We start from the raw sequence: 17,950 nt of genomic DNA on the forward strand, positions 1-17,950 counted from the left end.
TTACCAACCATTTTCAATAAAGACAAAATGATTTGGGGGGGATTTTGTTCTGAAGGAGTAAATCTCATGTAAAATATTTTTTTTTGGAAAATATACTAGTAAAACAATGTTTTTATTTACTATAAACATAGAAAGCAATATACTGTGCACAAAAGACGATTTATTCAGCGTGCTACTTCTGTCTAATAGGATATTTAGGAGAGAAACAATGAAAAATATTTTTCAAAAAACTTGGAGCAAATTAATGATTATACTTTTGGTCAACTTGCTTGCCAAAAATGTTAGGCTCTCAAGCAACTAGCAACATAGAACTTATTGAAGAAATTTTTTAAAATGATAAACTGACAGGTAAATGTGCCATGCAATGATATTGACAGAGGAACAGGTTCCGATTTATTTATGAATCCCAAGGGTACAGTGTCTTCAACACATTTTTTATTGTATGTTTAGAACTGCTACTGTAAAAGAAATACTGCCCATTATATATATATATATATATATATATATATATATATATATTCATCTTTGTCATTTTTCTTTAGTCAAAGATGAGCTATGTGATTTTTTACCTTCCTCATAATATGAAAAATGTTTAACCAATATGAAATTGCAGCTATTACATTTTTAAAAGGCTCTTTACACAAAAGGAAGCCTTAATATTGTACCGTGCAGATAACAGTAATGCAGGGCTTGCAGAGAAAGAAGTTCATTTGCTGGAACCTACTGAATAAGTAATCAAATCACTGTACTTCAAGAGTGCAGGCATTCCTTACACAAAGTCTGTTGTAGAGATATCTAAATCATCCCACTCCTGGGAAGAGGCTGAATGGTGTTATGCAATGGATGCTGATATGCTAATAAAAATTCATTCAGTATTTTGGTGCCAATTACATTGCTCCATCCTCATTTCTAGATAAAAGGAATCAGGACAAATTTGTTTCAAGCCATTGTGAAGCAACAATTGCATACTACTATCAATTTTAAAATGTGAGATAACAACTCTAATTCTGCTTCTGTAAATATTCAGACACCGATATTTTCAAACCGTGCACTAGACTTCCATGCAGGAATATCTCAATGAAATCACATGGCAACCATTGACCAAATCTTCAACCCAGAAGTAGAAAATGAATTTGTCTTCACTTTAGTCAGCTATAATTGGGAAGAAAAGTTTCATGATTGGGTGGCAATGTCACCATCTGTGGTGTCTCATACCAGTAGAGCAGGCTCAATACTCAGATTCCACACTGACCTTAGTAGAAATCCCATTTAGTTTTGCAAATGTGCCAGATAAACAATGCAGGAGCCTTCTAGCTACTGACAATACTGATAAGTAGTAGTGAACTTCCATTGCATGACTTGTGAATTGTAATAATAATTATTATGTAAAATTTAGGATTTGTCCTTGTATTGCAGAAGTTTAATGCAGTCTTGGACTTGTCTGAATATTGACTTTAGGATTCAAACATTAAACACTTGTTCAAAATATTCTCTCTCTCTCTCTCTCTCTCTCTCTCTCTCTCTCTCTCTTCTCTCTCTCTCATCTCTCTGGCTCTAGACATTTAGATGATATAGATAGATATAAACATATGTGATATATATATATATATATATATATATATATAGAGACAGAGATAGAGAGAGAGAGAGAGAGAGAGAGAGGAAGAGATGTAGATATAGATAGATATATAGATATAGATGTAGATATAATCTCTCTAACAATTTCTTAATGTAGGCCAAAATAGCAATAAGCAAGCTAAGGTATGCTCATTGCAAATCAAATCAACAGTGCTGTGTTTTGACACAAAATAAAGCTTCTGTATGTGACACAAAACAAGTTACTTGATTAACCAAGGGAACCCTGAAGTTATTTCTGTTCTCCCATTTTCAACTCTATTCCAGTTACACCTTTTTGCTTTTTCCTTTTTAAACTCCATCTTTCTTCTTATTTTCAGTGAAAACTATATTATTTAATTTTTGAACTGATGATTGAAAATAATTTGCAAAAGGAAAAATACAATTTTATAAAAAAATGTTATCTGTCTACATATGAATGGATATCTTTCTAGCACTTTAGGGGTTCTTAACTTCATATTACCAAATCTCCAGACATAGATTTGTGTCCTGAATGATTGTGCATTTTGGCTTTATATATTTTTTCTTTTTAAATATATTTTTACTGTTGATAGTATTACAGATATCTTCCATTTTGCCCACCCCCCCCCACACACACACCCTTTACCCCTACTAGGATCACAATGGCATGAAGTTAGAAATCAACTAAAATAAAATAAAAAACAAAACTCAAAAACACTAAAATACATGGAGGCTAAATAGCATGTTATTAAGCAATGAATGGGTTACCAATGAGATCAAGCAAGAAATTTAAAACTTCCTGGGAACAAATGAAAATGAACACACAACCATCCAAAACCTATGGGACACAGTGAAAGTGGTCCTGAGAGGGAAGTTCATAGCACTACAGGCCTACCTCAGGAAATAAGAAACACAGTAAAGAGAAGTGCTGGGGAACTTCTCACCATTACAAGAAGCTAAAGGGTTGGCAATTCTGTCTTTCATTGAAAAAGATGCTCCTTTTGTTTTATACTTTTCATTGTTTCTAGTAACTCTATTGGATCCTTACATTTGGTCCTCTGTAAGTAATGTCTTTTATTCTCAGACTTTAAAAACAATCAATCTACCGCTCATTTAAGAAAGACAATGTAAGTTAATTTATCTTCTTATTCATTACTAGAGGCGCAGTGCACAAAATTTGTGCACTGGGGGGCATCCCTCAGCCAGGCCTGCCCCTTCTCACAGTCTGGGAGCCCTCAGGGGATGTCCTACTGACGGCTTAGGGGAGCGGGCCTAAGCTGCAGTCTGGCCTCCCTCTGCTGGAGGCAACCTGGTGATCAGAAGGTGACACCCCCATCATGCCTCTGCTGCTGCCATTGCCAGCCATGAGGCTGCCTGAGCCTCGGCCTTCACAGCCACTGTGGCTTGCCTGAGCCCGGGGCCAGCCCTGGGCAAGTGGCAGCCACCATCGTGTCCTCGATGCTGCAAGTCCCCGCCCGCCCGCCCACCTACTCCTGCGGCACATGCAGCCTCCTGATTGGTCATTACTGTGATGGCATCCTGACCAATTTGCATATTACCCTATTATTAGATGGATTCCTTGTGCTTCTGGTTTAGTTTATTGAAATTCTAATATATGTACACTTACAGTTTCCATAAATTTGGAGATTTCATTCAGTGCCATATTAAAAACATCAGGCCAATGTCAAGGAACTTCTGTAAGTTTTCTCTAAAATTTTTATGGCATCAAGTCTTATGTTTCAGTGTTTAATCCATTTTCAGTTAATTTTTGTGACTGGTGAAATTTTATCTTTTGCAGGTAGTTATCCAGTTTTCCCAACACCATTTGTGAAAGACTGTCTTTTCTCCATTGATTGTTATTGGCTCCTTTGTCAAATATTAGTTGACCATACATGTGGAAGTTTATTTCAGGGGTTTTATTCTATTCTGATGGTGCTGTGTCTGGTTTTAGGCCACTACTATAGTATTTTAATTACTACTAGAGGACTGGTGCACGAATTCGTGCACGGGTGGGGTCCCTTGGCGTGACCTGCAGAGATTGGGCCAAAACTGGCAGTCCAATGCCACCTGCTGCTTCCACTCATCCTGGCCCCACTGCGCCTGCTGCAGGCTTTTACCCAGTCAGTCCTGATCAGGTGAGGCTTGTGCCACCACAGCGGCACTCGCCAGCCATGAGCCCTGCATCTGGCACCCATCCCAAGTGGGGTTGGGGGGGCCGGGATGTGATTGGCCCTCTGTGCTGGCGGTGGGATGCCCTCGCCCTCCAGGGATCCAGATCCATCCTGCTGATGTTTGCGCCAGTTGTCGGGAGCCACCTAATGGCCGCTTTTACATTGTTTCTTCCTTGCGGAGCATCTAGGAAGGGGAGGTGGCCACGGTGCCCAAGGCCAACTTTCAGGAGGTCAGCGGCACCATTGGGATTGTGACAGTGGCGCTGGTCCATCAGTGCCTGGCCTATTCTCCAGAGATTGGACCTGTAGGACTGCTGAGGGAGTGAGTGGCTGCCGCTGGGCTGGTGAGCCACTGGGATAGGTCAGTCAGCTGAGCAGCACTCCCCCTGTGGGAGCATATGACCACCATGGGGCAGCTCCTGCCTGCATTGAGCATCTTCCCCCTGGTGGTCAGTGCATGTCATAGCAACCGGTCATTAGGTCGCTTAGGCTTTTATATATATATAGATAGCTTTGTAGTATAGTTTGAAATAAGGAACTGTGATGGCTTTATCTTTGTTGTTTTTTCTCAGGATTTCATTGATTATTTGGAGTCTATGATTCTATACAAAATTTAGGACTTTTGTCTTTTTCTAAAAAAAAAGCTATTAGAATTTTGATAGAGATTGCATCAAATCTATAAATGGTTTGAGGTAGTATGAACATATTAACAATAGTCTTTCATTAAAATCTAGTAGTTTTATTGTACATACCTTTTACTTTCTTGGTGAAATTTATTCCTAGGCATTTTATTGAGTTTTGTTCTATTATGAACAGGATAGTGGGGGTTTTTCAGATGTTTTATTGTTGTTGCATCAAAACTCAACTGATTTCCTTATGTTAATTTTATATCTTGCAGCTTTACTGAATTCTTTGTTTAGTCCCAACAGTTTTTTAGTAATATAGTTAGAATTTTCTGTGTATCATGTTATATCATCAGCAAATGATTACAGTTTTACTTCCTTTCGGAATGAATGACCTTATTTCTTGTCTTACCATATTGCTTTAGCTCAGACTTCCAGTACTATGTTGAGTAAGAGTGGTGACAGTGGGCACCCCTGTCTTGTTCCTGATCTCACAGAAAAAGCTTTTAATTTTTTAAATTGTTGAGCATAATGCTAACATATGCTCATTAGTTACATATGGTCTTTATTATATTTAGGTATATTTCTTTTATTGCCAATTTTGTTTATGTTTTATACTCAATTTGTTGATTTTTATTTATTTAAAAATATCATTTTATTTTGTTAAATGCTTCTTCTGCATCTACCATGATGATTATATACATTTTACCTTTTCTTGTATTAATGTGGTGAATCACATTTATTGATTTGTGTTATGTTAAATTATCCTGGTATCCCAGAGATAAATCCCACATTGTCACAATGTACAATTCTTTGAATGTGCTTCTGAATTCAGTGTGCTAAAACTTTGTTGAAATTTTTGCATCCATATTCATCAGTTTTTTTGTAGTATCTTTATCTGGCTTTAGTATCAGGGTAATGCTGGCCTTATAGAATGAGTTTGGAAGTATAACCTCATCTTCAAATTTGGAAAAGTTTGAGAAGAATTGGCATTATTTTTAAATGTTTGGTAGAATTTGCCAGTAAAATCATCTAGTCCTGGGGTTTTCTGTAATGAGAGGTTTTTGATTATTGATTACATAAATATTTTTAGTCATTAATATTTTATTCCGATTTTATCTTTTTTCCTGACTTAATCTTTGCAAGTTATATCTTTCTAGGAATTATTCCAGTTCTATAATGTGTTGGGATATAATAGTCTCTTGTGATTCTATACATTTCTGTAGTATCAGCTGTAATGTCTCTTCTTTAATTTATGATTTCACTTATTGGAATATTTTATACTATTTTTCTTCAGTAGTGTAGTCAGAGGATTGTCAGTTTTATTTATGATTTTTTAAAATTCAGCCTTAGTTTTGTTGATTTTAATTGTTTTCCGGACTCTTATTTATTTATTTCCTTTCTGATCTTTGTTATAATTCTCTCTACTAACTTTGGGCATAGGTTTTCCAACATTTTAGTTTCTTGAAGTATAAAGTTAGTTTTTCACCCTTCATTTTGGACATCAGCATGCTTTCTTCTAGTTATGAGTCTTTGCATGTTTTATGTGGAGATAGAAATAAACATGACTGCATACCTGGCACATATAAAAATGAGAATGAACTTTATCCTCAAAAACAAACAAACAAACAACTTTTTGTTCACTTTTCAGATAATGAAGAAGTTAATATACACACAATTAATAAAATTGAAAAAGTTACTACTTTCTAAGATTTTTTCAGGATAAAATATATGCATATATGTGAGATATATGCATAAATAATATATTTATGTTTTTATAATCTACTAGAAGCCCGGTGCACGAAATTCATGCACAGCGGGGGGTTGTCCCTCAGCCCAGCCTGTACCCTCTCCAATATGGGACCCCTTGAGGACTGTCCGACTGCCCGTTTAGGCCCGATCCCGGTGGGCAGTCGGATCCCTAAACGGGCAGTCGGACATCCCTCTCACAATCCAGGACTGCTGGCTTCCAACTGCTTGCCTGCCTGCCTTCCTGATTGCCCTTAACCGCTTCTGCCTGCCAGCCTGATCACCCCCTAACCACTCTGCTGCCAGCCTGGTTGATGCTTAACTGCTCCCCTGCCAGCCTGTTTGCCCCCAACTTCCCTCCTCTGCCAGCCTGGTCACCCCTAACTGCCCTCTCCTGCAGGGTTGATCACCTCCAACTGCCCTCCCTTGCAAGCCTGGTCCCTCTCAACTGCCCTCCCTTGTAGTCCGGGTGCCTCCCAACTGCCCTCTCCTGCTGGCCATCTTGTGGTGGCCATTTTGTGTCCACATGGGGGCAGGATCTTTGACCACATGGGGGCAGACATATTGTTTGTTGGAGTGATGGTCAATCTGCACATTACTCTTTTATTAGATAGGATAGAGGCCTGGTACAGGGGTGGGGGCCAGCTGGTTTGCCCTGAAGGGTGTCCCGGATCAGGGTGGGGTTCCTTTAGGGTGTGGGGTGGCCTGAGTGAGGGGCCTGTGGTGGTTTGCAGGCCAGCCACGCCCCCTGGCAACCCAAGTGGAGGCCCTGGTATCTGGAATTTATTTTCCTTCTACAATTGAAACTTTGTAGCCTGGAGCAGAGCCAAGCCTGCTGTTCCCTCCGGGGCAGCAGCCATTTCTGTGGCAGTTAATTCACCTTCTACAATTGAAACTTTGTAGCCTTAAGCGGGTGAGCCCGGCCAGGGTGTGCGGAAAGCTTTGCTTCACCTGTTGCCGCCGGCAACCCTGGCTTGCTCTCTCAAGTTCCATTCTGCTGCCATTTGTTTGAATTTGTTTACCTTCTATAATTGAAACTTTGTAGCTTGAGTGGAGGCTTAGGCCTGCAACGGCTATCGGAAAGCTTGGCTTGCTCTGTTACCTGGGAAACCTTGCTCTCTGTGGCTGTAGCCATCTTGGATGGGGTTAATTTGCATACTCGCCCAGTTTGGCTGGTGGGCGTGGCTTATGTAGCGGAGTGATGGTTAATTTGCATATTACCATTTTATTAGAGAGGATTATTTTTTATATATTTTATAATCTCTAAAACTAGATTTTTTTAATCTCTAAAACTATCCATTGCCCTAATTCTCTCAGGACAGCATCTAAGCTCTTTAGTACAAATCCTAACCAAGTCAGTTCTAGAATATACTTCTGCTAGAAACCAAATAGATACTATTTTTAATTTTTTTTCCTATGACAACTTTATTCCATTTGTTGGTAAATAAGAATGTGTGTGAGAAAGATAAATATCACATGATCTCACTCATATGTGGGATATAATGGTCAACATAATTTGATGAACAAGAATAGATCCAGAGACAAATGGCAGGGGAGGGGAGGGAGTTAGAGAGCAACCAAAGGACTTGTATGCATGAATATCAGCATAACCAATGGACAGAGACACTGGGGTGCTGGGGGCTTACCCAGGGTGGGAATGGCTGTGGGGGTCAAGCTGGGAAAAAAGAGACATATGTAAAACTTTAGACAATAAAGAAAAAAAGAAAATAAAGAATGTGTGTGTGCAAGTGTGTGCACACGTGTGTGCATGTATGTGTGTATGTGTATGTGTAGAGTTGAAAAACATTACTGAATTCAAACTTTTAAGGAACTCAGAAAATACTGTTAGGTGGCAATGGAAGAAAATTTGAACTGAAAAAAATAATTAAGACTGGCCATGAATCTGAAATAAGAAGTAGTAAGACAGAAGGATAGAAAGCAAAAATAAAAGTGATTTAATGTTAAATGATGGTGAAGCTTGAGAATCCTGAACTTAATTGCTGGAGAAAAAGGAAATACATTGAAGTTAATTTTTCCAACAGTCAAAATTTCTAATGGAAATAGTTTATTTGAGGTGTCACACAAGTGGAAACCATAAAATGTATCCTGTCCATCAAAATTAAACAGTTTTATGGTGAAATGTACTAATGATTCAATGCTTCTACTCACTTAAGGAGAAACTAACAAGAACCTGAAATAATGTTCTAAACAATTCTCCAACTGCTGAATTACTTTTCTAATAAGTTCAGTAATTATTGCACATACTTCATAATTTTATCCTCACTTAAATCAATTCTGCTTCAAATATGACATGAGGGAAGATATTGCTAAACATTAGTCATTAATGATTTATAGGAAAGGATGTTTAATATCCCTGTAAATTCTAATAAATCTTTTACTTTAAGTTTATATTTCTATGGAAGATAGGTAGAAAATCATAATCAATTGATTGCAGAGTTCTTTACCAAATCAAAATATAATTTCTCTAACATTAACTCTTTTTAGTTCTTTGTTATTTTGCATCATCAGTGTTTTAAAAAAGAAAATATCATTATGAAAAAATAAAATTGTTTTTAATAGTTATAAAATAAACTGTGTTTTATAAATACTATATTCCCACTAACCAACATTGAATATCTATATGTTAATTTCCTTATGGGTAAAATTTTTAAAATTTAAGATGAATAGGATTTTTCGATTGTATAATAGAGGAAAACACCAACTATTTGAGAAACTTGATTCTAAAATAGTTTTATACCTTTATACCAATCAATTCAATTAATACTATAATAAATACTCACTTCAATTATGAGTAATACAAAATTCAATCTAACAGTGGGTAGGCTTCTTGCAGAGGGGTGGGGCTTGGCAGTAGGGAGGGTGATTTTGTCCTGGTTAGTCATTCATCCTTCATGGTCTCTTGAGACAGTGATCCCATCAGGCTTCAATGATTGGTTCACAGCCACCATTCCTGAGCCCTTCCTACATCAATGTCAAGCCTCCTCCAGTCAGGATTTCTTCCAGCAACATTTATTTTTACCCTTTGTAGCTGAATGGGTTTCTTCTTCTTTATCCATGCCACTCTGGAGCTCCAAGTGCTTTGGGGCCATTTCTCTCAATTTGCTTAGACCAGCCTTTCTCCACCAGGACTCCTCATCTGAACGACATACTAAAAACTGACTTCAGTGACTATTTTATCATTTTTCCAAGACGACATTATTAGTGCCATTCTTGATGCATGATATTAAGGCTTAGTTCTCTAGTGGAATCAACTATTTATAGATGAGTCAAAGATGTAGTAGTATTTCTAAAACTGTCTGGAAATGTTATGGGAGAATGACCAGGGTTAAGTTGAGTTTAAAGTATCCCTTTTCAGCAGCCCGTTTGTATTAAATGCTTCTGTCTCTTTCTCTGATTTACCCCGTACCCCCATCCAGGATATCATATGTAGTGGGAAAACTTTGCTTTGGTTTATGATGGATACATCAAAAATTCTTCTCTCTGTAATTTGACAAGCCAACAATTTGACACTTTCTTATATCTTCGTTCTGCGGCATCATTATTTTCCTGTAACAAGTAGATGCACAGTGCCAAGTCAGTCAAACGGGGTTCAGGATAATGATAACTGGTGGACAGAGGAGGATAGGATGGGAGTAAAGTTTAATGTTTCAAAACAATTTGTATACCACACAGGTAACGCAAAATTGAAAAGCACTTTTTTTGACAAGTTAACAAATTGGAAGAAAGTACATAATTTAATAAGTGACTCACATAGAGTTGTTTGTAATTGAAATTTGCAAAAAATGAAAATAAGTAAAACCTGTTGAACCCATATCACAAGAACACCTTTTACATTTGGTATGGTGTTTCCATTTGTTATATGTTATAACCAGCCTTGTATATATATATAAGGAGACCAATGCTAAGAGAGGTTAAGTTATTGAGATAATAAAGCTAATCAAGGATGAAGGGTGGAGTTTAGCACATGTTGTTAGTTTTCCAATACTTTATATGTCAGGACAGAAACTTTATACAATATACTAATGAATCAGGATTTTAGAAATAAATGTTTAATTACCAGTAGTATTAGATTTGAAGATCCTCAAGCTGAACATAATACTTGAATTCCCTCTACAGCATCTACTATTTGTCCTAAGATTGGCAGTGATTGACAGAAGGAAGACAAATTTCTGTGCAAAAAGTAAATAAAACTTTCTGTAATGTAATTAAAGGATACAAAAATGAGCAAATCAGCTATAGAAAGAAGAGTACATAATAGCAATATTCCCATGAGGATTCATACCTCCTAACAATACCCCTGATGAAAGTGAGGATGCCATTTGGGGAGGATTGTCTGGGCATCTCTTTTCCTTGGTCTCCCCCAGCTCCTTGGGGACTCAGGCTTTCTCACTAGGCATGGGAACAAGTGATGTTTGTTAATGGGAGTGCATGGCCAAAGGCCACCAGCTTCCCAAGAATAGTAGGGCCAGTACTCAGATGTGTTTGAAATACATTTCCACTGTGCCTCTGTCAAGTTGCCACTCTAACTGTCTTTAATTACTGCGTAAAGAGAGAACTCATTTCATCTTTGGACCATTCTCTATTGGGAAATATTTCTGATATTCAATTGAAACCTATTTCCCTATAACTTTACTGCATAGAGACTAGAACAGGTGCTGTTGGGCATCTATAATTGAGAGCACTCTTCATTACAAATGATTTACTTATGAGCATAGGTTTATAAACTTTTGATCTGAAACAATAGTCCTTAACCTTGATGCACATCTAATTAGCTGGTGAGTTTTTAAAAATTATGATGTCTGGTCCCACTCCAAGAACTTTTGATTTAATTGATTTGTGGTACAGTTAGGACATCTGGATTTTTAAAACTCCCTAGGCAATTCTAATGTGCAGCCCATATGGTAAACATTGATCTAGAAAAATAAATGAAAGGTTTGTCCTTCAGTCCAATCCTCCAAAATACTCTTTCTTCTTTTAATTGATATTTTATTCACTCTTTTTTTCTCCACCACATTTGATCCCATGTGCCAGATGAAGTAGGTAAGATTTCAAGATTCAGTAGACACTATCCATCTATTTTATAAAAGGATATCATATTTCACTCCTCTTTGTAAAGTCATAGTAGAATTGTTTCCCTCCAGACCCTCAAATTTAAGTGTGACCTTAGTTCTTGCTTTATTCAATGGGATGAAAGCTAAAAGACATAAATCTCTTCTGGTGTGTGATATAATAAAAATATATATCTTTAGTCTCTGTTCCGACTGTCTAGGACAGAGCTTCCAAAATCCTGGTCACTTCCTTAGTGATAATTGTGAGGAACATCTTTTGTTCTTTCTAATGAACCCCTTTCAACCATACCTGAGTTTATGCTCAAGAGGGGGACTCTTGGTGGGCCCCTAGAAAGCTTCCAGATGGGGACTAGCACCATTGACTAGAGAATTGGAATGTTCGGTCTCAGTCCCTTGACCTTGGGGGACAAGTGGAGGTAGTCTGAAAACTGAGCTAACCACTAATTGTTGATAATTTAATCAATCATGTCATGTAAGAAACCTCATAAAAACCTTAAATGAGCCTGGCTGGCGTGGCTCAGTGGTTGAGCATCGACCTATGAACCAGGAAGTCATGATCTGATTACCATTCAGGACACATGCCCTGCTTGTAGGCTCGATCCCCAGTGTAGGACGTGCAGGGGGCAGTTGATCAATATTTGTCTCTCATCATTGATGTTTCTATCTCTCTCTCCCTCTCCCTTCCTCTCTGAAATCAATAAAATCATATTTTTAAAAAACTTAAATGATAGGGGCCAGGGTTCTGAGAGCTTCTGGGTTGGTGCATGCTTCCATGTGCTAGGAGGTGGGCAGACCCCACACTCAGTGGGGACAGAAAGTTTCTCTACTTGGAATCCTTTCAGACCTCACCCTATGTACTTCTTCATCTGGTCATTCATTTGTATCCTTTATAGTCATCCTATAATTAACTTGTGATAGTAAGGAAGCAGTTTTCCTGAGTTCTGTGAGCCATTTTGGCAAATTATCAAACCTAAGGAGTGGTTTGTGGGAACCTGTGATCTATAGCCCAGTGGTCAGAATTTCAGATGACACAGACTTGTGATTGGCATCTGAAGTGGAGGACAGTCTTGTGGAACTAAGTCCTTTACCACTGAGGGCTATGCTAACTTGAAGGATTTCATTTCAGAACTTGGTAGTGTGGAAAAATAATGTTGTGTAGCAAAATACACAATGAACAAATATAACAATGAATATGTAGCATGAGAAAGTAAATAAATTTAACTTTGCTGTACTCTGATACAAGTTAAATAACCTATAGTGACCATTTCACAGAAGGAACTTGTAGGTTAGAAGAAAGTTATTTCATTAATTAATATCCTTTGTGTATAGACATTGCACCTTTGAATAATCCACCAAGTAATTTTTGCATTCAGCTTTACTTATATTTTCTTTACAAAGTTATCATAAGACATCTTTTTGGAAATTTTCATGAAGTCCAGATCTAAGATAAACCCCACTGATAAATAATTAAATTCTATAACAGTGACTTCTAAATACCAGGTCTTGGAAAAGTCCTTAGCAGGCAGTATTATAGTAATATGAGGAGTTTTAAAAATGTATGGATTCCTAATCTGCTCCTCAGGGAATCTATTTCAATAGGTCAGGGGTATACCTGGGGCTTTGTATATTTCACAGACTCTAGCTCTGGTGAAAGTCTGGTCTGAGCCAGATTCAGATGGCTGACTTAGATCAGTGGTTCGTAGTTATGTAGTTATGTTGGAATCAGCTGTTTATTATATATTATATAAATATATGTATACATACATATATATACATGCATATAATATATAATTCAATATTACTTTGTATTAGTATCAGGTGTATAGCATTTATCATTTTTAATCTATGTAAGGCTGTCACTTCAGTGGAGGCTCTGGTGTACCAGAAATAATAGAATGTTGAGATAAAGTTTGGTAAGGGAATGAAAAATGGCCATTTGAAAAAATTTTCAGGTAATTCTGAAATCACCTATTTTTGTTCATTAAGGACAAATGTTCTATGTACCCACACATGAGCAGTTTAATAGGGCAATTATATTTGCAAAGGTTCTCAGATGTAAACAAGAAAATGCAGCATTGATTGTTTAAAAGATATTTACTTTAGGTTATTTTGTAGTCCATAAAGTTTCTAAAGTCATGGAACCAAGATTGAAAACTACCTATCTGAGAACAGTGCAATTAGCAGTCATATTTGACCACACCATGGGACTATGCTAATAAAAATGTCTCCAGGTACATATGATGCTATGGGACCATGGACAGGAACTCCACCATAGCTGATCTAGAAAATGAACATTTCTGCCCTAGATCTACTCTCCCTGATTGTGACACCAAGCCCAACTATTCACTTCCATCAACTCCCCTGTATATATAGAGTGGAATCCATCAGCTGTAGATGCAACACACTCTGGGGAATAGTCTCTTTAGCACAAAAATGAAAGCTGGGATATGGTTGAAGAAGGTATTGCTTGAGCTAGTCTGCAGTGTTTGCCACAGCAACTAGGTCACAGAATCTTATCCTTGATTAAAATCAAACAGATACCTTAAACATGCTGTATTTATTTTCAAGGTCTTATCATTTGCCTGCATCCAGGCTTATGGTGTCTCAGTCTTTAATATGTCTTAGTCTTTAATATGTCTTAGCATCTCATTCCTCTTAATCCTTAAAGCTTCATATACTTTGGATCATCCCAAAATCTTTGTAATCAAGGACATTCATTTTGAAGAGCTTAATAAAATGCTGGTTTTGTTCCTTCATGCTAGGGAAGTTGGTATATCCTCATTTCATAAATATACACTTATTTACATATGTCAAATTACATGTGTAAACACATTGCACATGATTTAGAACAGCCAGAGTCCTCATGGTTTTGCACAGTTGCCTTAGTTATTAGTACCTCCAAAACTTCAATTTATTTTTTTCTGAATCACATGGTAGGCTTCTTATAATGAAATAAAGGGTTCTGCTGTTTAATAAATGTATTAGATACATAGATTTAGGCTTTTATTGGGCCAAAACTTAGCTTATGGTTGAATGACTCAATACTTGGTCATCTCAAAGGCCAATTTCAATACATATTTTAATAAACACATGTGAGAGCAAAAATGGCCATTCTACACAAAATTAAATAAATAGCTACACTAATGTAAGCAGGGCCACTGCTGTTTAGTCCTGGTCTGGTGAAAATTGTGACAGGATGACAAAGATGATGTGTGGTGTTTCCATGACAACCCACATTTCTGAAGCTATAAAATCATTGTTTTGTCATTTGACTATTGCTCTTCCCTTTTTTCGGAGCTATTAAAAGTTAAAGTATTTGAAATAAACAATGTCATGGTTTAGTCTTTCTGGAAAAAAATCACTTTCATTTCTGAGTTTCTTTTGGTCAATTTATAATAACTGATGGGAAAGTCATATTCCTAGAATTAATGAATGACCCATTGCCTATTTATGAAGGAAAATAGTTGGGTTCTGATGTTGAGCTTGGAGTCATCTAGAAAGTATCTCTCATATACATGACAGGAAACTTAACCCTAAAGAATAACTCAGTTTACCACCTTGTTTTATTATTCATCTTAGTGACATTTCTTAGGTAAAAATCTATGGAAATGTCAGTTATAGGATAGTTATTTAATTGTCCATTACAGCCACCGTGTATAACAAGCAATCATTTAGTATAAGAATTTACAAATAAAGAAAAGTAGAAAGGGTGAATAAGTTAAGGTGATTTCCTTGGCTGGGGATGCAAAGTGGGAAGTTGCTGTAAAATAATCTCCTTGAATAAAAATGTAATTGTTTGAGAAAGTAAGATTGAACAGCTCTAATGAGAAGGTCTAAATTTAGGAGGCTTTATTGGGAGGGCTGCTTTGTCTTCCTAATGCCTCCTTTTGGATGGAAATCAATTGAAGGAATTTAATATCCTAGAAAACAGAATGGCAGGGCATTAAATCTGCCTTCCTTTTAGAGGCGTCATGTTATCTTTGCTTGAATGCCACCCTAATTTGTTTTGCATTTGGAAGGAGTCTTCATCAGCCAAGCCCTTTGGAATGCATGCACTGCCTGCACTTCCCTCCAGCCCCATTCTGGTACTTGCTGGATGCAATTTGATATTTAAACCACCAGCAGAATGACAGATGTGAACAGTATTCTTGAATCATGACCTCTTAAATGACAGAAACTTACAAAACACTGCACTTTTTTAAGTAATATGTGACACTAAAAAAAGGCCTGATGGAATGATACAGAAACAAGAGGACAGAGAAATGGACAGGCTGAGACTGATGAACAGAGAGAGAGACAGACATTTGTAGCAACATCTTGTAGAGAGAGAGAAGAGGGGTGTGAGTTAGCAGAAGCAGCCTGTGAATGGAGGGGGACAAAAAAGAGATGATCGATGCCAATTGTGTGCATGATTTTTAGATGCTCTTTTGAATTCCTCACTATTGATCAACACAAAGTTCCTGATATTCAATAAGCCATTCTTTGTGCTCTTCAAGTTTATCTTATTGCCAGTGTTTAGAGACATACAAACGGTATACCTGACAGGCTGCAGAAGATGAGGTGATTTTATAATTGCCTAAACTGACAAAATGAAACACAAACAATGCAAGGGGAATTTTAAATGCCAAGCTTTTATTTCTTCCTTATTTAACTTTTAATTGGAAACACTTGGCTTTTATTTACTCTAGAAAGTAATGATTTTTGCCAGAGGATAATCTATCTCTTTAATGTCAAAAATGATTCTCTTCTGGCAAGAAAGAAAGCAGGAAACATTGGGTCTTGGAGCAATCATTTGTTTATGAGATTCAATTTGCTCAGTTCCTGTTCTGCCCCTGGACATTTACATACAATCCAAATGTCCACGCTAACTGCATTTGTGAAATCTTCCGTAAGGAGAAAGTCTGACACTACTTTCATGGTTTCCAATTCCAGATGAGACGTGACCAATATGTATCTTTTGAAAATTCAGGTATTCTCATGTTTAAACCAGCAAAGTGAAAGTGGAGACTCAACCCTGCTCCTTCCCTATAACCATTTCTTATAATCAAGGCCCTATTTGTGCTTATAACAATAATGTTATATCACTTGCTTATACTTCCTGGAAAGAGTAGGATTCAAGCTTTAGATGATAAATGTGAGATTTCAAGACATTCAAGTATGTTGTTCAAAAACACATAGAATATGAGTCTGGATTTCTGACTCCGTATAATCAGAACTACTGCCTCAGGGCAGGATCTGAGGAACCAATAGGCAGCTTTGCTTCAGAATGTCATTGCTCCTGTGTGGTGAACCTCTTTCCTTGGGTTGTGCACATTGTTCCTCTGTTGACCTCGGGTCCTTGCCCAACTTTATTCTTAAGTGTTTATGTTAGTGTAGGTAGCTAGATATTGAAAAAGGGAGGAAGCAAAGGGAATCTGACATTATTAAGCCTATTAAAACTGGGAAGCATGAAACTGCTTCACCAGGAAGCTATCATTCAGCATTGCCCCACTAAGGATGAATACTCCTCCCTTCTGCCCTCCAGCACCAGATTGTTGGTAGCCCACGCTGGTCCTGCTCACTAGTATGTTCTCTCTACGTGGCCATGTGACCTTCAAAGCCATGCAGACTCCAATAGAAGTAAAAATGGTGCAGGGGGGGTGTTGACCATAGTGGCCTGCCAGAAAAAGATTATGATTATGGGATGGACCCCTCAGAAGCTGCGACAGCTTGGGAAGTTAATTTGAAAAAGCTTTTGGTTCTTCCCAAGCCCAAGATAATATTACCTCTGCTAAGAGTCTCTCTCTCTCTCTCTCTCTCTCTCTCTCTCTCTCTCTCTCTCTCTCTCTTTCTTTTTCTCTCAGTGACCCACACTTGTCCTGTTGCATGGTCTTAGCAGACTCCAAATACAGGTTCCCTGAGGAGCCTAGATACCAAGCTCAGCAATGGATTGCAGCTGTGAACACAAGGTGAGCTAGCTGGATGCTGGAATGGATTAGCTTTAATATGGCTTAGGATCTCTGGGCATTGGCACTATTTCTGGCCCTGAGTTTCCACTTTGGGATGGACACAGATGGAACCTAGGAGGGGTACTCTTGATTTTGTATTGAGCATCCAAATAAATCTTTCCTCCAGACCTCCTCCTTCCTTGTGGGTCCCCCAAAATGCTTTCTTTCATGATACTGCAGACTCCACTTCCACCAGCAACATCTATACCTAGAATTCTTGCCTTCCCAGCATTTAGGGTGGGAAGGTCACTAAGGTCACCTGACTTTCCCTAGGAGAGAACTGGAGGCTAGATAAAGAGGAAGAGCAATTAATTACCTCACACAGTCCCCTAGAGGTGTGGGCCATCCTTTGTGGTTCTTTCTTAAGTTCAATACTCCCTTGGAAAATCATGGGATTTTCATTCCTGTGGCATAGAAGTGGGGTTTCTAGACATGTTACTGCTTATGGAGAAAACATTGTTTTGGGGGGAAAATGTATAAGCTTCTCATTTAGCACCTTATACATACATGAATATATTTAAAACAAAGAATTTTTTGCATGAATGAGGAGTTAAATTTGAGAAATGTTTATTTTGGAAGCATTTTGAAAGTTGCTAATTCAAATTATCCACAAATGTGTCCACTTGAGTACCTATAGAACTTGAAAAAAATCTAACCTTCTTTATCTTTGCCAGTTTGTGAAAGCAGGCAAAAGCCTGTAAACATAAGAATTCATCAGTATTTTGCATAACAAA

The 17,950-nt window shown here is 37.6% G+C and overlaps 1 long non-coding RNA gene across 2 annotated transcripts in view; it reads left to right on the forward strand.

Moving 5' to 3' along the window:
• LOC114228963 (uncharacterized) overlaps positions 1-17,152 on the forward strand; it is a 100,472-nt gene extending 83,320 nt beyond the window's left edge. For both annotated transcript variants that reach the window (XR_008557481.1, XR_008557480.1), the window contains exon 5: positions 17,073-17,152. This is a non-coding gene — a long non-coding RNA (uncharacterized LOC114228963). The remainder of the gene's footprint in view (positions 1-17,072) is intronic.
• Positions 17,153-17,950: the final 798 nt, after the last annotated feature.

This window comes from Eptesicus fuscus, chromosome 11, assembly GCF_027574615.1.
Source record: "Eptesicus fuscus isolate TK198812 chromosome 11, DD_ASM_mEF_20220401, whole genome shotgun sequence".
Taxonomy (NCBI): domain Eukaryota; kingdom Metazoa; phylum Chordata; class Mammalia; order Chiroptera; family Vespertilionidae; genus Eptesicus; species Eptesicus fuscus.